The following is a 20092-nucleotide window of genomic DNA, read 5'->3' as shown; positions in this document are numbered from 1 at the left end:
TATGACAAACACAGTATCGAAAATCCATTTGATATAGAAATTATGTTATAATAACTAGTTAACAATTTGAAAAAGTAATTAGAGTCTTTTCTAATACTATGTACTAAAATGTGATGCATTGCAAAGTCAATTGCAAAACCAAAACCAGAAAAATGTAAGAACATTTAAGTGAATATATAATCTGGATATGGAGATCTAAGTATGTACCAAAGATAGAATGCATAAGTTTTTTAAAAAGGATTGCTATAGAAATGTTAAATACCAAAATCATCACAAACAAGATTGAATGGCAAACTAAAACCAGGGGAAATTTACAACATAGAGGACTATATTTAATGTGCTTCAAATATAAATAGCTCTCCCAAATCTATAAGGAAAAAAAATGGAAACATTTGCAAAGAATGTTACCAGGCAATTCACATAACAAAAGAAACGAATAGTCAACAAATCTATGAAAACATGTTTGGCTAATTAAGAAATGTGATGGGATACCATTATTACTTATCAAATTAGCAAAGCTCTTTTTCTTCTTTAATAATGTCATCCATTGTTAATAAGGGTGTTGACCAAGAAGAAGAGGCTAAGTTGGGATCTTAGAGATTGCAAAGAACCAAACTCAAAAGTGTGCTCCAAATCGTGAGCAGGGAGTAGGCTTCTAAAGGCAAAAACCACAAGGTTACATAACTTGTTTTGAAGGAATTATGATTGGTGCTGACAGAGTTAAACTGACTACGGCATGATTGGCTATTCAGCGACCAGATGCTATATTATCTCTGTTCCTGTCCAAAGTAGAAGGATGTGTTCCAGGAGGTAGCGGAGGTGCAACTGACAAAAGTCAAAAGTCCACAGTGTTCCAAAAATTGAGACAGGAGATGTGCACAGGCCTCTTTCCTCAATGTCCTCCTGCCCTGTTCTGAAAGACTCTCTTAGCAATGCTCACAGCACTTTGGAGTTTTCTTTCACAGGGGTGTAGAGAAATGGGGGCCCTCTACTAGTCCTAGTAGGAATTCAAAATAATCTATCATTTCTGGAGAAAAGAACATGCAATGTACAATAAAAGGGGATTAAATAGATATTGAAACATGGTAAAATACTATGTAGCCATTAAAAATGAGAGTCTATACATACACACCCACACAAAAAGTAACCATATATTGCCAGTGAAAAAGCAAGGTACAAAATAGTATAAAAACATGGTCTCATGTTTTGCATGTTGTATTTGCTTATTTCTATTTCTCAAACCTACCTTTTCCTCAGAATTTCCTGGAAGATTTGTTAAAATACGTTTCCAATATATCCCAGACCTGCTGAACTCTAATCTTCAGGAAAGGGACCAAAGAAGTGGTTGGGTTTTTTTTTTTAGTCTGTAGGTGACCCTTAATATCAGGGAAATTGGGAAAATTGGGATCAATCTAATCTCTTCTTTTGATTTATATTGACACTGAGATCCAGAGAGATTCTGGTACCTGTATAAAGTAACAACTGTAGTAGCAGAATGGGGTCTAGAATTGAATGTTCTGGATTTCAGATGAATGATCCCTTTCTAGAACACCAAGCTTATTTAGACGCATGTTCTTAAATTCAACTCCCAGCAACCTATTCCTTCAGTCAGGCAGGTAAGAAAACTTCTCCTCCACTCCATTGTTTCTCATTCAGTAATGATCTTTCTTTGTTGATGGCAAATGGAAAGTTTTCTATTTCCACCGTTCCCTAGCAATATGACATTTTCAAACAGTAGCACAAAACTCTTTAAATAGAAAAGATCCATTTCCACTCTATCGTGACTCAGTAACAGCCACAGGATTCTTCTCAAACTTTCCTAAAAATGTCATCTTTGGGCTGGACTCAAGAGGAACATTTCAGCCAAGGAGACACATTTTCCACTCTGTCAGGAGGGAACAAGCATGGGGTTGGAACATGAAGTGTTTTGCAATCCTCAGAAAAGCAATACTTCTCACCAAAACCATGGCAACAACTCTGTGTGATGCCGTCAGAGCTTGGGATCATTCAGGAGTCTCATCCTAATCAGAGACCCAGCTGGGCCCATCACCTGCATTGGGTAGGATAGTCACCCAGCTGCCTGTTGGCTCCAGAGAGACAGTGGTGCCCTACATGACTGTCACTATGGAAATACTTCGGGCAGTGCTGTTGAGCTGAGGGTCCCTTATGTTGAGTTACCTAGGTGGCAGGTAACGAGAGGTGTATGCTTCATGTTACAGTGGCTCCTCCTTCTTCATTTGAAAGGAACCCCCCCAAAATGGGGGAAAGACATTAAAACATAAGGTAGAACATGGGTCCATTTGGAATTTGTACCCATGAGTCCAAAGTCATGGGTGTGAAATGTGCTTCCCTTACTTCATAACTTTATGGCTTTCAAGGAGTTATTGGTGTCCTCTGGGCCTTATAAGCTGCAACATGAGATGATAATTTATAGTCCTACAGGATTTTTTTTTAAGATTTTTTATTTATTTATTTGACAGAGAGAGACATAGCAAGAGAAGGAACACAAGCAGGGGGAGTGGGAGAGGGAGAAGCAGGCCTCCCGCCAAGCAGGGAGCCCGATGCGGGACTTGATCCCAGGACCCTGGGATCATGACCTGAGCCGAAGGCAGACGCTTAATGACTGAGCCACCTAGGCGCCCTATAGTCCTTTAGGATTAGCAGGAGGTTTCAATGAGATGATTTCTATAAAAGCTTCTGTTCCAGACCCTGGCCCTTTACAGTTCCTTCAATGCCAGAACTGATCTGTGAGGAGTTAATGACTCCGTTTCTTTTGTTCACTCTTCTTTCCATTCTTCTGTTCACTCCTGCCATTCCCACCTCGCTCAATGAATGGCAGCATCCCTGTATCCTCAGGGCACTCTGTATAAGATTCCTCCAGATTTTCTCCTTCCCGATTTGCACCACCTGGATCCCTGGCCTGGCCAGCATTTAGACAGCATGACTTTTTAAAGTTATACGTTATTGTTCCCACTGCAAACAGTTCCCCTTTCTCCTCCAGATTCTGTAACCAGAACCAAACAGGTGGGCTTTCACCTGAAGCTGCCATCATCAATTTAACACAGAAAGGCATTTTGTATAGTTTAGAAAGTGGTTAACTCATTACTGCCATCCCAACAACCCTGTGCGATTGGTTCTTACGATTTATTAGTGATAGGAATATTGCTATATACAGATGAGAAGGCTAAGACTCGTAGACACAGTGACTTGTCTAAGGTCACACGGCATGGTGGAGTCAAAATTAGGTCTCTGTTTTCTGTTCCCAGCTCCCTTGCTCCATCATGCTTCCTCTCCTGGGCGTAGGTGAGTGACATGTTCTGGTTGCAATCTGATGGTGTGTAAAGATATTGTAGCTCCCATTCTTGAATTGGGTGCCCAGTCCCAGCTGCACATAGGCAGCTATTCCTGGTCTTGTGCTATACTTGATCCAGAAGTTTCTATGTATTTTTTAATCATCTTCAGACAGGGGGCTGTTGCTCTAACTGGATGGTGTTCACACTTTACAAAATAGTAAAGGAACTTATTCTTCTTTTGGGAAGGTAGGTGCTTAGGGTGGTGGTAGAACTTGCTACTCTGGTCCTGAAGTTTATTTGGTTGGGGGAGGAGACAGGTTAGGGTAGTCACAAAATATTTATTTAGAAAGGATAATAGAAGATTTCTTTGTATCAGACCTGAAAGCCCACCGTAAGTCTACAATAACTTAAATAGTGTAGTCTTGGGGACAAGAATAGCCAGACAAATGAGGAAACCAGAATTGAGAGCCCAGGACTTCTCAGGAAAGAAGCAACTTGAGTGCAAACATATGACTCCCAATTCTGACAAGGGCCAAAAGAATGCAAAAAAAAAAAAAAAATTGGTTGTGAAAGCTACGAAAGATTGACACCCAAAAGCCTGAACCATAAGAGAACATACTGAGGTGACAAAGACACCAAGAACTTCCTTCCCTTCACCTGTCAAAGATAACCATATGGCCTCCAAGGAAGTGAAGAGGGGACTTGATGTCACTTATAGGTGGTTAGAAGTGGGAGTGGGGGGTGGGGGAGCCTTGGGCCAAAAAATCAACCCTCTGCTTAGAGTATTTTTAGCTACGGTGGATCAATGGAGGTTTGCCAAGAGCTCTGGGGACACAAAAGGCTCCAGCCAGCTTGAAAGCAGGGAGGGAGGGACTGCCCAGGGAAGCACACAGAGGCAGTCCAGGAAGGAGGCCAGTGCTGACCGAGGGCAGCTGTGCCCACAGGGAAAGCCTGCTTCACCAAGTGCAAGGTTTCTGCCCAAAGGGTCATTTAGTTACCACCTCCAGCATCAGAGCTCTGCCAAACTTGGAGAAGAAGCCACCCAGGGACGAGTTAGATCCACTGCCAGGATCCTCCTGGCGTTGGCCCTCTGGCCGTTTTCTGTAGGCCTGGAGCACTGACCTGGCAGCCAGGCCTCCAGCTTCGGTGGAGAGCAGGATTACAGCATGATAAGAGTGGCCAGTCAGCAGGCCATGGGCAACCTGCCACCCTTCACTAGTGAGAAGAAAATCAGAACAACCTTTCAGGAGAGCTATTTGTCTTACAGAGCACAAGCTTTCAGATTTGACACGCCCAGAACCCGAACTCTCTTTATCGTGCAAGACTGAAACTCCATCCCTATTACACAGGAATTTCCAGTGTCTTCCTCCCCCCGCCCGATCACCTGGAAATCACCATTCTGTTTTCTGCCTTTGTGGATTTGACAACTCTAGGTACTTCACACAGTATTTGTCTTTGGGTGACTGGCTTGTTTCACTCAGCGTAATGTCCTCAAGTTTCATCCATTCTGTAGCAGGTGCCAGAATGTCCTTCCTTTTGAAGGCTGACTAATAATCTAGTGTATGTGTATACAGCATGTTGTTTGTCCATTCATCTGTTGATGGACGCTTGGGTCACTTCCCTCCCTTGGTTATTGTGAATAATGCTGCTATGAACATGAGTGTACAGCATCTCTTCAGGTTTCTGCTTTTACTTTTTTGGGGTATGTACTCAGAAGCAGGATTGCTGGATCATATGGTATTCTATTTTGAATTTTTTGAGGAGCCACCATATTGTTTTCCATAGGGGTTGCACCATTTTATATTGCTACCAACAGCGCACAAGGGTTCCAGTTTCTCCACAGCCTTGCCGACTCTTGTACTTTTCTTTTTTTTTTTTTTAATTGTAACCATCCTAATGGGTGTGAGGTGATGATTATTTTTTCCTGCCCCCTCCCCAGTTTGTTTTGTTTTGTTTTGTTTTATTTTAAAGATTTTATTTATTCATTTGAGAAAGAGAGAAAGACAGAGAGAGCACAAGCAGGGGGAGAGGCAGAGAGAGAGGGAGAAGCAGACTCCCCACTGAGCTGGGAGCCCAACATGGGGCTCAACCCTAGGACCTGGAGATCATGACCTAAGCCGAAGGCAGATGCTTAACCATCTGAGCCACCCAGGTGTCCCTTTTATGTTTAATTAATGAAAATTCTCTTGTCTATCTCTGGAAAAGGTCTCTTTTCATTTGTTCGTGATGTCACCTTAACTATGTGTTCTTTTGTTGTACATTTAGAGTCTTACTTTTGTGATGCTGACATTCTTCCCAGGTTAGGAGATTCTCAATCATACCTTCACCTTGTGCCCTTTTTGGGAAGTTGTTAGACTGTCTGATGCACGAGTGAGCACAGCCTGGGTGCAAAAAGATACATTGCTGACACATGTGCTTTGATCTGATTGGAGGGACTGGGGGAGAGGCACAGGATGACCAGTCGCTGGTTTCAGGGAACAAAGGGTTATTGACCCTCTTGAGTATTGCCAACAATCCAGAGTCCACTCCAGTATCTCCCCAGATGCCATATTTGCTGCTTCTACCTGGAGACTGAGAGTCCCATCCCATAACCAGTGCCTAGTCCATTGTGGGGAGGGGTACAGGACATGGTAGAGACTGACCTATTCCTTAGGCACCCCATCTAACAGCCCTGTGAGAGGGAGCTTTTTACCCCCTTGTGCTCCTGGGCAAGGAGGATGCTTAGCAAGGCTTTCTATCACTCACTTGCTTATATCTTACAGTGTAGTTTTCCAATCCAATCCCATATTCTGTTTTCTCCCAAAGATTACTTACAGTTTCAGTCCACTGAGGAATCCCCTTGGTCTTTTCCAGGACAGGTATAGATTTTTAAAGCTCTCATGTCTGTTGTTTCTAGGACTCAGAAACCATGTACTACTTTTGCTGCTAAAAAAAGAAAAAAGGTAGAAAGTATAAGTTAGTATAAATTAGAATTTAGCACCTAGAAACAGATCAGAGCTGATATCAGCACTTTAGTAAATGACAAAGGTGACATTACAAATCAGTGGACAAAGAAAAATTCTTTAATAAATTTCAGATATATATAGTTTGCCAACTCTTTGGAATAAATTAAAATTATAGCCTAGCCTCAAACCATACACGAGATTCCACCTGTGAGGATATCATAATCAAAGGCAAGGTGTGTAAACACATTTGGTAGGTGTTGGGCTCAGGTGGAAACAGACTAAACTGGAGGAGAGAGTTTGTGTGGGGAATAGTGCTTGTGGAGAACATCTCAAATGCCAGAATCAGGAGCCACTGGAGGATATCGCACCATGTAATCATAAGAAAATAGAGTTTCAGGGAAATTAGTTTGATAATATGTGTCAGGTGCACTGTAAGGAGAGAGCCTGCTAGAAAAGATGTGAGATGATCTAGTCTAGATCAGAATTGATGGTGCTTAACTTCTGGATGTCCCAGAGACTTCCTAAAATTTGAAAGAAGTCACAGGCCAATCCACAAAAATAGGCAGAGACACGCACATCACATATAGTTTCAGGGAATTAACAAACCTCAAAGACCAGCTTCTTCTTTAGGGAAAAAAATTATTCCAAAAGAAGGATGGTACTTTGAGAAGGCAAAATAAAGTAGGAAAAAAACAAAAAGGAGTAAAAACACTGTGTGTTCAGGAAAAATTGTGTTTATCTCACCAGCTAGGAAGTTACAGCTTTGAGAGTGATGACCACCTGTCCTAATCACCAGTTATGCCAATAACGAGCAATGTCTCTCACATAGTGTGCCATCAGATGCTTATTGAAAGGTTGAAGGAATGTGATGAACAATGCCTTTGATCTTTTTAACGGGAAAATCTGCAAATGATTAACTAAAAAGGGATGAGTAGAGAAATGAGCGATGTCACATGACGCAATGATTTCTCCACATTCCATACCCAAAACTAATTATGCCCTAAACTAATTATGCCCTTTACCAGCTCCTTTTAATGTTATTCTTTCTTGATTGGTAATGTCATTTTTATTCCTATTTTCATTTTTTCTTTCCTTTCCTCAGATAACATGCCCCTCTTTTTTAGGAATTCTGATACAAGTTTTCATGGCCACTTCTTTGGAGACAGTATCCAAATCAGCCCTGACCCCTGAGCCTTGCTCCAGCCCTCTTTTTCAAGTTGCATATCAGAAACATTGTTTATAATTTACTGGGACTCCTCAAATTCAGACTGTTTAAAATTAAACTAATCATTTTCCCCAGGCTTCTTTGTCAGCATCATTTAACTTAACTCTAATGCATGCTCTCAAAACCCTGGATTTTCACATTTCTGGATTAGCAGGACTTAAATTTTGGAGGCCTTGGCCCCCTTTGGGAATCTGGCAAGTGCTATGGATCCACTCCCAAGAAAAAGTACATAAGTACATGGTACAGGTACATAGTTACAGATAGCATCAGGGAGTTCTTAAATTTCCTACAGCATAGCTGAAGATCCCAACAAGCCCCTTTAATAGTAGTACATATTTCTCTCCTCCTTTTTATCACTAGATTCTTCCAGTTCTTTTTGTTCAAAATGTTTTTCATTTTTTCTCTCTCGTTTCCATTTCTACTCTCTTTATCCAGTTCAATCTCGGTCAAAATAGCTTAATGTCTAGAGCACTGAAACAGCCTTCAGAATGGCTGATTCTAACAGTAGGGTATCTCTTTAAACTTTTTCCATCTGTTGCACTAAGATCTATGGTATTGAAATACAAAATCATTGAGGATCCTTATTTACTGTTGAAGTAACATGTAGGAGATGGAGGTTATTTGATGGAGAACTTAGAAAACAACTCATTGCAATCACAATATTTTGATTGAAATTACCAGTGAAGCCATCTGGGTCTGAAGTTGTTTTGTTTTTGTTTTTTTTTAAGGGGACAAGTTCTTAATGCCACTTATTTAGTCATATAACACTATTCAGGTTTATATTTCTCCTTGTATTAATTTTGAGAAGTTGTAGCTTTCAAGAAGTTTTTCCATTTTATCCAAAAGTTGTCAAATATATTGGCACAAAATTGTTAATGATATTCTCCTAACATCCTTTGTAATCCTTTAATATCCTTTATTTATCCTTTATTTATTTAATATCTGTAGTTATAACCCATCTTTTTCTTCTTGATATTGGTAAAATTTATTCTTTCTCTCTTTCTTTTATCAGTCTAGGTAGGGGGTTGTCAATTTTGTTGGTCTTTGCAAAGAACCACCTTTTGCCTCAGTGAATTTTCTCTGCTACTTGTCTGCTTTCTATTTTGATCTATTCTGAAGACTTCTGCCCTAATACTATTCTCTTCCTTCTATTTTCTTGGCCATACTTCTTTTTTAGCTTATTAGAATCTTAGGTCATTGATTTAAAATTTTTCCTCTTCGGGTGCCTGGGTGGTTCAGTGGGTTAAGCGTCCGCCTCTTGATTTCAGCTCAGGTCATGATCCCAGGGTCCTGGGATCGAGTCCCCACTGAGCAGGGAGCCTGCTTCTCCCCACGCCCCTCCCCCTTCTCTGTGCGTGCAAGTGTCACACCTGCACGCACTCTCTCTCTCAAATAAATTAATGTAAAAAAATCTATCTTTTATCTAACATAAGCACTTAAAACTCTAAAGTTTCCCTCTAAGCACTGCGTTAACTGTATCCCATAATTGTAGTATTGTATATTTTAATTACCCTTGTGATTTCTTCTTTGACCTACAAATTATTTGGAAGTGTGTTGTCAAATATTTTCCTAAATAGCATATTTTTTTAAAGATTTTATTCATTTATTTGAGAGAGAGAGAGCACGAGAGGGGGGAGGGTCAGAAGAAGAAGGAGAAGCAGACTCCCCGCCGAGCAGGGAGCCCGATGCGGGACTCGATCCCGGGACTCCAGGATCATGACCCGAGCTGAAGGCACTCGCTTAACCAACTGAGCCACCCAGGCACCGTTTTCCTAAATAGCATATTGCCTTTGATTTCTAATTAATTCCAATGTGAACAGAGAACATACTGTATATGAGTTTAATCTTTAAAATAAAAAAAGTGTATTGGAACTTGTTTTATGGCCTAGTGTATCTTGGTGAATGTAATAAGTGAACCTTAAAAGAATGGTAAATTTTAAGTTATTGAACACAGTGCTCTGTAAGTATCAGTTAAATCAAGATGACTGATAATTGTTCAAATCCCAATGTCATCAGTGATTTTTTAAAAAATCTAGTTCTATCAAATGTTGAGAAAGGAATCATAAAATCTACTATGATTTTGAAATTGTCTGTTTATCCCTCTCATTCTGTCAGTTTTGGCTTCATTTGTTTGAGGCTTTTATTAGATGCGTATCCATTTATAATTGCCAGGTCTTCCAATGAGTTGTCCCTTTTATAATTATGTAATGTCCCTTCTTTATCTCTGATAATACTCTTTGGCTTGAAGTCTCTTTTATCTGATATTGTATAGCCAATCTGGCTTTCTTGGGTTTATTGTTTGTATGCTATATTTTTCCCCATCTACTTTCAACCAATCTGAGTGTTTATAAAGTGTCTGTATATAGACAGCATATAATTGCATATTGAATTTTTATTCCTTTTGATAACCTTTGCCTTTTAATCTGAGGGTTTAGACCATTAAAATTTAATGTATTTATTAATGTTTTTAGACTTCAGCCATTTTAATGTTTGTTTTCTGTTTGTCCCTCTACTTTCTGTCTCTATATTCCCTACTTTTTGCATTCTTTTGGATTGTTTGAATATTTTTTAGTATTCCATTTTAATTTATTGGTGTTTTTCTACCTGTTTCTCTTTGTATTTTTTTTTTTAAGTCGGCTTCACGCCCAACACATGGCTTGAACTCATGACTATGAGATCAAGAGTTGGACGCTTAACTGACTGAGCCACCCAGACACCCCTCCTCTTTGTATTTGTATTAGTTGCTCTTCATTAATCTTTTGCAATCTACCTATAGTTAATATTATACCATTACATGTAAAGTATAGAAATCTTGCAGTCATAAAGGACCTTTTATGTTGCAGTTGTAATCTGTATTATATCTACATGCCTTAGGAGCGTCACAGGACAATATTATAATTTTTCTCTAAGTAGTTAGATACATTCTTTTAAAACTTAAGAACAAAAAGAAAAATCTTTAACATTTACAAAATAGTTACCATTTCTGATACTCTTTAGTCATTCCCGAATATCCAGGTTTCTTTCTGCTCTCATTTCCATTCAGCCTGAAGAATTCCTTAAGCATTTCTTGTAGTAAAATCTGCTGGCAACAAATTATCTTACTTTCTCCTTACCTGAACGCATCTTTATTTCATCTTCATTTCTAGAGGACATTTCCTATTTGGTGTTGAGTTTTGTTTTATGTTTTACATTTTGTTTTTGTTTTATCTTCTCGCTTCCATGCTTTCTGGATGAGAATCAGTGTTTCCCTTTAATATAATGTGCTGTTTTTCCCTGGATACTTTCAGGATTTACTCTTTATCTTTAGGTTAGTCATTAGATTATGATGTATCTAAGTGTGGTTTTCTGTGAATATGTCTGGTTTGGGTTTGTTGACCTTTTGGAATCTGTGAATTTATGTCTTTTACAAAATTTGGGAAGTTTGGGGCTATTATTTATTTCTCTCTTTCTGGGACTCTAATTAGCTGATGTTAGACTTTGTGATAATGTGGCACAGGTCCATGAGGCTATCTCTGTGTCCATTTTTTCCATCATTTTCCTCTCTCCTCTTAATTTTGATCTTCAAGTTTACTGATTCATCGCCTCTAATATTTATTCTTTTTTTTTTTTTTAAGCAGGCTCCATGCCCAGCATGGAGCCCGCATAAGATTCTCTCCCTCCCTCTCCCTCCCCCGCCTCTCTAAAAAGAAGAAGAAGAAGAAGAAGAAGAAGAAGAAGAAGAAGAAGAAGAAGAAGAAGAGGAAGAAGAAGAAGAGGAAGAAGAAGAAGAAGAAGAAGAAGAAGAAGAAGAAGAAGAAGAAGAAGAAGAAGAAGAAGAAGAAGAAGAAAAGAAAAGAAAGAAAGAAAGAAGAAGAAGAAAGAAAATAACTACTTTAAAGTACTAGGGTGATAATTCCAACATTTGGGTCCTCTCAAGGCTGGCATCAGTTAATTGGCTTTTCTATTTAAAATGGATCACATTTTTCTGGTTCTTCCTGGTTCTTTATGTGTAGAGTAATTTTGGATTGTATCCTGGACATTCTGTCTTGTGTTACACAAACTCTGAATTCTTTTATAATCCTCTGGAGAATGCTGGTTTTGTTTTGTTTTGTTTTGTTTTGTTTCGTTTTAACACACAATCCAGGTAGATTCAAACATTAAGTCCTTTTTTGCCTATGTGCACAGAGGTTCAAATTTCCGTTTAATTTTAATCTTTGCTGTGCTGCTTTGAGTCTGCCCCATGGAAACATCATGAAGGGATAAACCTGAAACTTGTGAGGGTTCATACACATAGTTTGGGGATCCTTTCCTTCTCCAGCTCTCTCCCCTACATGACATCCTTCTCAATCTGTGGTGGCCAGCCATGGTTGTCCAGGTACCTTTCTCTGATTTCTCTGGCCAGAAAGATGAGCATGTTTTCTATTAGAGTTTTATTTGCCTGTGACCTGCCACTTCATGACTCCAGGTCAGCCTCAGTTTCCCCCAAAGAGGGAACTCACTCCCATGCAAGTAACTTCTCCAAATCCCAACTCCCCTCTATAATCTGCCTGATTTTGTTTCCTGTTCAGAATCTTCAGGTAGTTATAGCTCATATTTTGTTCAGAGTTTACAGCTTTTATTAGTGGGAGGGTTGTTCTGAAGGAGGGCTTAAATAACAAACTCTCATATCATTTTCATTTATTTTGTCTTCTTTATTGTCCAGTCCTAACTTGGAGTAAAACGAGGCTATGGTGAAGTGCAATCTAGCAACCAAGAGTAGGTAAAAGCAATTCAACAACTTTGCTCTCTCTTGAAGATGATTGATGAGGGTCCAATTCAAAACCATGGCAGCACTTTAAAAAATTATCTTTCCCCATTAGTCTCTCAGTATGGTGACTGCATTTTTTCTGATGCTTTACACCGAATACTAAATCAGCTTGAATGTCAGCCCCCATAGCCTTCCTATTTTTGCCCCTCTTCCCTCCGTTCTAATTTTCTCTTCTTAAAAGCAGTTCTCTTGTTCTCTTCATTATAAGTTGATTAGACGAATCCCTCTTTCTGTAAATGTTTGTTCTTTCTATCCTTTTTCTGAGCAATGTAAATGACAGAGCCAAGATGGTAAACTTAGAATCTCCCTGAGAGGGGCGCCTGGGTGGCTCTGTTGGTTAAGCATCTGACCCTTGATTAGGTTATGGTCTCGGGGTTGTGAAGTTGAGCCCCACACTGGGCTTCAAGAGGCTCTGCGGGGACTCTGCTTGAGATTCTTTCCCTTTCCATCTGCCCCTCCCCCAGCTCACATATGTGCGCTCTCTCTCTCTTTCTCCTTCTCTCTAATAAATAAATCTTTAAGAAGAAGAAGAACCTCCCTGAGAAAATGGAATATCCATGAGGGAAAGGCTAAGTGTCCAAAGATAGAATTTTTAGGTGTAGAGTAGAGAGGGAGTAGGAGAAAATCACAAATGCTACACATAATTTTAAATATAGCTTTAAAAAACTATATGTATATATGTGTATGATATATATAATCTATTTGTGCTATGGATAGCAACAAAGTTTTATAATATAAAGTTCAAACACTTTACAGTGTTTTAACTTTTCTAAGCAAAACCTGACTCCAGTAGTCCATCTTTGAAATTCCAAACAGGTCCCAGATGCTCATAATACCCCTGTTTATTGATGAATTATTTTGTGCCAGACACTCTGCTAAGCGACTTGCATACATTGTTTATCAAACTTCATAGCAGCCCCTCAAGGTAGGCATTGTTCCCATTTACTGAGGAGGGAACCAGGGGTCAGAGAGGTTAAGCAACTTGCCCAGGGTCACCCACCTTTTGAAGGGGCTAGAAATGAGATTTGAACCCATATGAGACTCCAAAACCTATTGCTTTCTTCATTCTCTCTCCCTTTTGAAAGTGCAAATTCCCAGCAGAATCGGCTGGTGTTTATCTCCAAAGTGGATAACAGGGAGACGGGGAGCATAGTGCTGTGGGAACAGCATTTGCACATCTGTAACAGAAATACAAATGTACCTCATGCAAAAGTTCAGGACTATTCTAAAAGTAAAATGAGGGGCCCTTGGATGGCTCAGTCCATTAAGCATCCGACTCTTTTTTGGCTCAGGTCATGATCTCATGGGTCTTGAGATCAAGCCCCACGTTGGGCTCCTCATTGAGTGTGGGGCCTGCTTGAGATTCTTTCTCCTCCCTCTGCCCCTCCCCCCTTGCATGAGTGCTCACTCTCTCTAAATAAATAAACAAGTAAATAATCTTAAAAAATAAGAATAAAATGAGAAGAGCTGGGCAAAAATTCTGATGTAAATATAAACAACTACAATCACATGCAGCCCAACTTACAAACTAACATTTTCTTTTCTAAGTTTTGCAGTTACGACTTCAGCAGAGGAGGACCCAGGAACAGCTGGCTAACCAAGGCATAACGCCACGTGAGTAGCTGTGTCTCTTGCTCACCGATCTATTACCAGGGGACCATGCAATTTGGGAGCTGGAAAGCACCTCCAAGGTCATTGAGCCTAAGCCTATGGATGGATCTCCCCCCAAGATCCCCGTAGACTCCATGTCAGCAGAAACTCCAGACCTTGGATGCTTTGCCCTAGATCCTACTCACCTGCAAGGGCTTCCCTTTCATGACAGAGGTTGTAGCTAAAATGCCAACCAGTGGGTTTGTTTTTGGAGTAAACACGATTCACTGTGGGCACCCCTCACCCTTTACTTTTAGGATATCATCCCTGTTCTTTCCAGAAGCATCAATCACATGTCCAACCTCTTACCTCCTCGGTTTCCATTCTGTTCGGGGTACTTGAGTCCACAATTAATTGAATATTGTCAAGTGCTTCCTTTCTGGAACACTGAGAAACAATGGCTTTCTAGCATCAATGGTATATTGAATTATTGGCCATAATTTGGGTCAAAGAAGAATGATTATCATATCTTTTAGTAGATAAATTTAAAATTTCCTACCAAGTTAGTGATTAAATCTAACTCTTGATGATCCATAGTAACAGAAGGAAGGGTGCCCCGAATGAATGAAGTCGCAGTTCAGGCTCCTTTAGGGTCATACTTTTTAACTTTCTTCCCCAACGAAATTTAAAAATCAAAACCCATAATGACTCTAGCAGAAATCTAGATTCGTCATGACCATTACTTCAGAGTCCAGCATGCAACAAGCAGACAGTTTGGCCCAGATCAAATGTCCTGCGGTTAGTAATAATATCGGAGCCCCGTGACCCAAGGTCTAAAATTTTAAGTATAGTCCATGCCCCAGAGCCAGAACAGAACTGAGAATGTTTCAAGTCTTTTCCTTTATAATTCAAAATTAGCTCTTTGTTTATGGCTAAGCCCTCCAAAACAGTAAACAGTAGGGGACCGTAATAGTAGAACCACTCAGCCTGCAATTTTAAAGGCTGTGTACACAGTACGTACAATGGTGATGAGAATCCATAGGATCACGTCTGGCTGGCCTGTTTCATCTCAGCTCACTAGTGGAGGTGCTAAAAACACAGGAGAGAACAAAGGTCTGCTGACTTCCGGTCAGATAAGTACGTTGTCACTCAGAGCTGAGCAGACCAGTCTTTTTCGGAATCCTATTACACACATGTAGAACCTGACCTGATTAAGTGTCATCTAGAAGAATTGTTTACTAAGTAGAAGAGTGTAGCTCCACCAGGATCCGCTCAGTGGCCAGTCTGTGCCCACATCCTCAAATCTATGAGGAGCCCCTCTAGTTGGGTAATATTAAAATAATCTATTCCCCCACTGGGGTTTCTTTTCTTTGATTCTGGAAAGGCACACGGAGTAGAGAGACTCAGTCCCTCTCAGTCAGCCCAGGCTGCTCACAACTGACTTAAAGCTTGACTCCAGTGCCTGAGTACTCTGTCCCCTGGGTCTTGCTGCTGACATTTGAATGAGAATAAACTCTTTTTCCCTCCTTTCTTTCTTTTTTTCTTTTTTCTTTTTTTTTTTTTTTTTGAGGCTTACAGGGTTAAATTTCTGGGAATCTGTAAAAACACCTAAGGAAGATAGGAATGAACCCTATGATACTTTTAAAATAACACCTCTAAGTGTGTTTTGTAAATTCAATGTCCGTTTGTGGAAGAGGGTTCAATGGGGATAAGATATTTTGTTCTTGGGATTTCCAGAATCAAATAGGGTATCTATTAACGAAACCCTGCTTGACAGAAATTTTGCATCCTTAGTCTGTTGAACCATTAAGATAATTACTGGGGGGAAGAAAGTCCTATGAGAACGAAAGGATTTTTTTTTTCTTTTTAATTCAGCAAATTGGTAAAGGTTAATTAAGTGTCATCCATTTTCCCTAGTCTTCATCCAGCTCCTCTCAACTAGGCTTCCTGAGGGTGTAGTTTCTGCTGTGGAAAAATATCGAAGCTGCAGCAGGAACACAAGGCATGCCCAGCCCAGACAGACTTCAGCTACTTAGCTCTTCTCAGGAAGTTAGACCCAAGACCAATCTTTCACCTGCTGAGAGGTTGGGGGTGGAGATGGTTAGCCTCGTCAATCCAATCAGAGACTGGCCATCCAAATGCAGAGCACCTCAGGGTCCATGTGTCAAGGCAAGTGACCAAGGAAAGGAAAGAGGAGCCAGCAGACTCAGGGTCCTGTCAATTCAATCAAATGCAACAAATTTTGTTATGAACCAGACTATATGGAGGGTAGAGTGCTGGGCCCATAGAGACAACAATGAGCAAGACAGTCCCTTGAATGGACTCAAGATTTTAGGGGAAGAGGTGATAGGAATCACACAGAAGTATAGTTCAAGGTAGAACTTTTTACATAATTATGAGTACATTTGAAATAACCACAATCCTCCCCCCCCTGCCCAGATCTTAAAACTTGTCATAAATCGCCTCAATTGAAAGCTGATGGTCAAGTGAACTATTCACTGTCCCTATGTTATTATTGCTTAGCATCACTGTTTTTTAACCAGTCCACAGAAACACCTGCTATCCTTTGGCAGAATTCCTCTTGAGTTTTACATTAGATTAAATCTCAAAGGCGCTGCCACTCCTTTTGTGGCAGAGCCTACAGCGGGGTTGGTCCCTGCGTAGAGCTCTTTTCTCAGATATTCCAAACGAATCACTTGGACTTTGAAAGCACTTCCTTAGGTTTCCCTCAAGCATTTTGTGGCCAAAAAATTCAGTTGGAATTTGGGGAAATTAAGAATATACATAGGTGGAAATGCCAAGGAGAACCCAGTGGTTTTTAACAAAATGGCGTCAGGTTTTCCGTTCTCATCTACACCTCACCGGGACCAAGAGGGAAGGAAAAGTTCTGCTGCTTTAGCCTTGTAGCAGATCTTACTTCACTTGTACATCAAATTGATGATGAAAGTATAAGGTTTCTGTCCCTCCTGATTCTGATAAACTGAACCATATGTAAATTTCAGTTAACTAGTGGAACTAGTTCACTCCTTCCTTCTTCTTGGGCATGTATCCTGCAGGTTTTGAAGTTACTGATGAGTAACAAACAGTCCACTGCAACCAGGGACAAATTCTCCTTCATAACCCCCCTTAATCACTTCTCTTCAGCATTTACTTATTTCTCACTTTTGTCCATTTATGGGTCTGGGGTTCTCCCCCTTCGGGTGCTTTGAATCAACGTAAAGTCATTGTTCCTTGAATTTAGTCGAGAAGGGCAGAGTTCCGAGGCCAGCACAGAGGCCCCAGAACAACCCTCAATAGTGGAAAGAGGTTTTTCAGACTGGGGAGCATGGGCCCCAGCCAGATTCTAAGATTGTTTTCACATTTATATTACCATTGTAGAATTCACATTGTCAAAATAGTCATGAAATCTCAGTGAAACACCCTCTCACAATTAGCTCAGAAATACTACTTTAAGAATTTATTGCTTGGACTTGTCTCCAGAATCCCACCTCTGAATCTCTAAATGGAGATTTCAAGTTGCCTCCTCTGCCACCACCAGCCAGGACTCAAAGGGAGCACTTCGCTGCCCTCCCTTGTGGAATCAAGGCTGCAAAAGACATCTACGTTCTCTCTTTTTCTCATGGCTTAAGGACAGAGCCAGCCTCTTTCCCTGTTGACCTGTGGGGCTTGGATCTGTTCACCATTTCTCATGCAGATTTTTCTCCACTACAATTCTTTTCCTTGGGCATCCCTCTCCTGGGGGGAATCTAAAATAACACCACTTTATTCCAACCCCTTGGGAAGCCTCGGTGCAGAAGGATGTGATCAGCCCTGTGGAGTAGGTGCAATGAATGATCACAGCAATTCAGTGGTGTTTTGACCATCTGCTGTGAGGAAGCCCCTGGGGAACACACAGGAGTCAGACGTGAGTTCTGTTTCAGATGCTTACCGTCTGGAAGGGGCCCCAGATCACCCCTGCTTGATTGTTCCGAGTAGTGATATTGGACAGCATTACACCACTGCATGGGTGTGGGGCTAATTTGTATGAACCCAGGGGAGAGAGAGGAGGAAACAGGTAGCTTATGGTCCTGCAGTATGAGAACAAGAGAACTGCACTAGACCGGGGCCCCAGAGAGGCTGCAGCATCTCTATGGAAACTTCCGGAAAGCTGCCGCCAGCCAGAATGAACCGTCCGGGCAGCTTGGGTCCATGATCTGATCAGTGTAAATGAATTGAAAGCTACAACGAGCTGTCTATGAACGGTGCCACCTTATTTGTTTTACAGACTAATCGCAGCCACAACAAAGCCTTGGTAAACCCCTGAATTCTCTGTGGTACCTCTCCTGAATAGCAGCAAGAATGACCGGGCACACTCCTCTACCCACACCACATGCAGCTTCATGATAGTCTTGAGAAGTCGACTATGCAAAGTCTTCCCTCCTCTCCTCTATGCATCCATCTGACTTGGCTTCTTCCTCCAGCACCCCTAGCACACAACTGTTGGCTGTTTGAGCAGCACACAGCACGAGGGTTTTAATCTGTCTGCCTCCTCCCTCCCTGTCTAACCTCTCAAGTTCAGAGACAAGCCAAGGCACTCTGGATTTCCATGGCGAGCCCGGAAGGTGGGGGCAGGGGGGAGTCCAGAATCCTAAACGTTGTCTTTTCCCCTCCTCCTGTCTTCGGGTTCCTCGCTCCCTAGAAACTAGGAAGCCAGCCATGACATGCATACTTTGGACTCTTCTTAGAAATCCCAAAGTATTCACGTATGTTGCATGAACCCCTCCCAAGTGTGCAGCCAGGTCTGAAAGGTAACAAAGCTACGTTTTTTGAACTCCTGGGACCATCCTTTGGGTACTCAGTAAGCAGTTGATCGCCAGCCTAGGAGAGGATATCATTTCCAAATCATCATCAGTTACGCAGAGCATGTACCTCCTCTGCTCGGAAGAGCAGCATTCACGATGTAGTTTGTCTTTCAAAGTGAGGCAAACAGAAGACCAGCATTACTAAGCCCACTGGTACAGGTGGGAGACTCTCACACGTGTTTGAGGAGATGAAGCAAGGACAGGTAGTTCCCAAATCTTCAGGCACCCAAGATGACTTTCATTATGTCTTCTACCCCACCGCCAAAGAAGCCCACATTCATGAATTATGAATCCATATATCTGTTTTTGATTAATTAATGGCATTTACACTGAACAGCCCATGCTTTTTGGTGAGTCAACCATCACGAGAGCATGCCGTTATGATCCTGGGCAGCAACAAGGAAAAGGGACCGTTCCATTAGTCTAATCGGCCTTTCTCTGGGCACACGGACCTTCTTCCTTCAGCTCTTTGAAATGCTGAAAATCAGTCCTAGAAATTCATTTCTCTCTTCTGGAACTCCTGGGTTCCAAAGGACCCCAGATCACGACCCACTGGCCTGGTGGGCTCCAGAACAGGGGTTCTCAAACTTGGGCATCAGGATTGGCAAGGAGGGCATGTTCCAACATAAATCCCCGGGACCCACCCCCCAAGGGTCCGGTTGTGGAGGTCTGGGTGGGGCCTGAGCACTGGCATTTCTGACAAGCTTCCAGGTGAGGCTGAAGATACCGGTCCAGGGGCCACACCTCGAGAACCACTGTTCCAGATGCTGCCCCAGGACACCAGCCCTTTGATTCTGCATTTCTGTCCTTACCTGCAATACTGAAGAAGCTGGGTTCTGTCCTGCAAGCCTGGGAGGGAGCGACCCCTTGAGAGCAGGCAGGCACGGCCATGGCCCTGCCTTTGTTGCCAGAGCTTCCACCAACAGCAGGCTCCCCCACCACCCTGTGCTAGAGGGTCGGCCCATCCCCTTCACTGATGCCTCAGTGGCCCCAGGGCCCATGTTCTCCTTTTCCCGGGCTCCTGTCGGAGGCATGAGTTTAGTGTCCAGAGCAGGGGACTGCAGGAGGCCTGTTCTTTCCTTGGGATCTTTTTCTGAGCTTTCGTAAGCAAATGTTTATATACACAGCTGACCCAAATTAGCTGGAGCTGCGGGACCGAAATAGGAATAGGCCGTAACTAAACTCTGAAGCGAGAACACGAATTCCCTTGTGAGAAGTGATTAATCTTCCTCCAGGGGGGGAATGAGTTAGATGTGTGGCTGACTGAATTTACAACCATATTTTAATTTGAAATCACATTGACTTATTTTTTTTAATTTAGAAATCCAAATTCCTTTTCCATCTCAAATGTCAACGTCCCCCAAAAAACAAAATTCTACCATTTGATACTCCCAGGGCTGGCAGCAAGAGGT

The 20092-nt window shown here is 41.6% G+C and overlaps 1 protein-coding gene across 2 annotated transcripts in view; it reads left to right on the top strand.

Moving 5' to 3' along the window:
• Nucleotides 1-13805: 13805 nt before the first annotated feature.
• MYOCD (myocardin) overlaps nucleotides 13806-20092 on the top strand; it is a 53311-nt gene continuing 47024 nt past the window's right edge. For both annotated transcript variants that reach the window (XM_088027231.1, XM_028089072.2), the window contains exon 1: nucleotides 13806-13863. The gene's annotated coding sequence lies outside the window, so the exon portion shown is untranslated. The remainder of the gene's footprint in view (nucleotides 13864-20092) is intronic.

The sequence above is a fragment of the Eumetopias jubatus genome, unplaced genomic scaffold, assembly GCF_037043125.1.
Source record: "Eumetopias jubatus isolate StellerSeaLion01/CBP00866 unplaced genomic scaffold, mEumJub1_p1.0 scaffold_10, whole genome shotgun sequence".
Classification (NCBI taxonomy): domain Eukaryota; kingdom Metazoa; phylum Chordata; class Mammalia; order Carnivora; family Otariidae; genus Eumetopias; species Eumetopias jubatus.
Note: the sequence above shows the minus strand (reverse complement) of the source record. Positions and strands in the feature narration are given on the sequence as shown.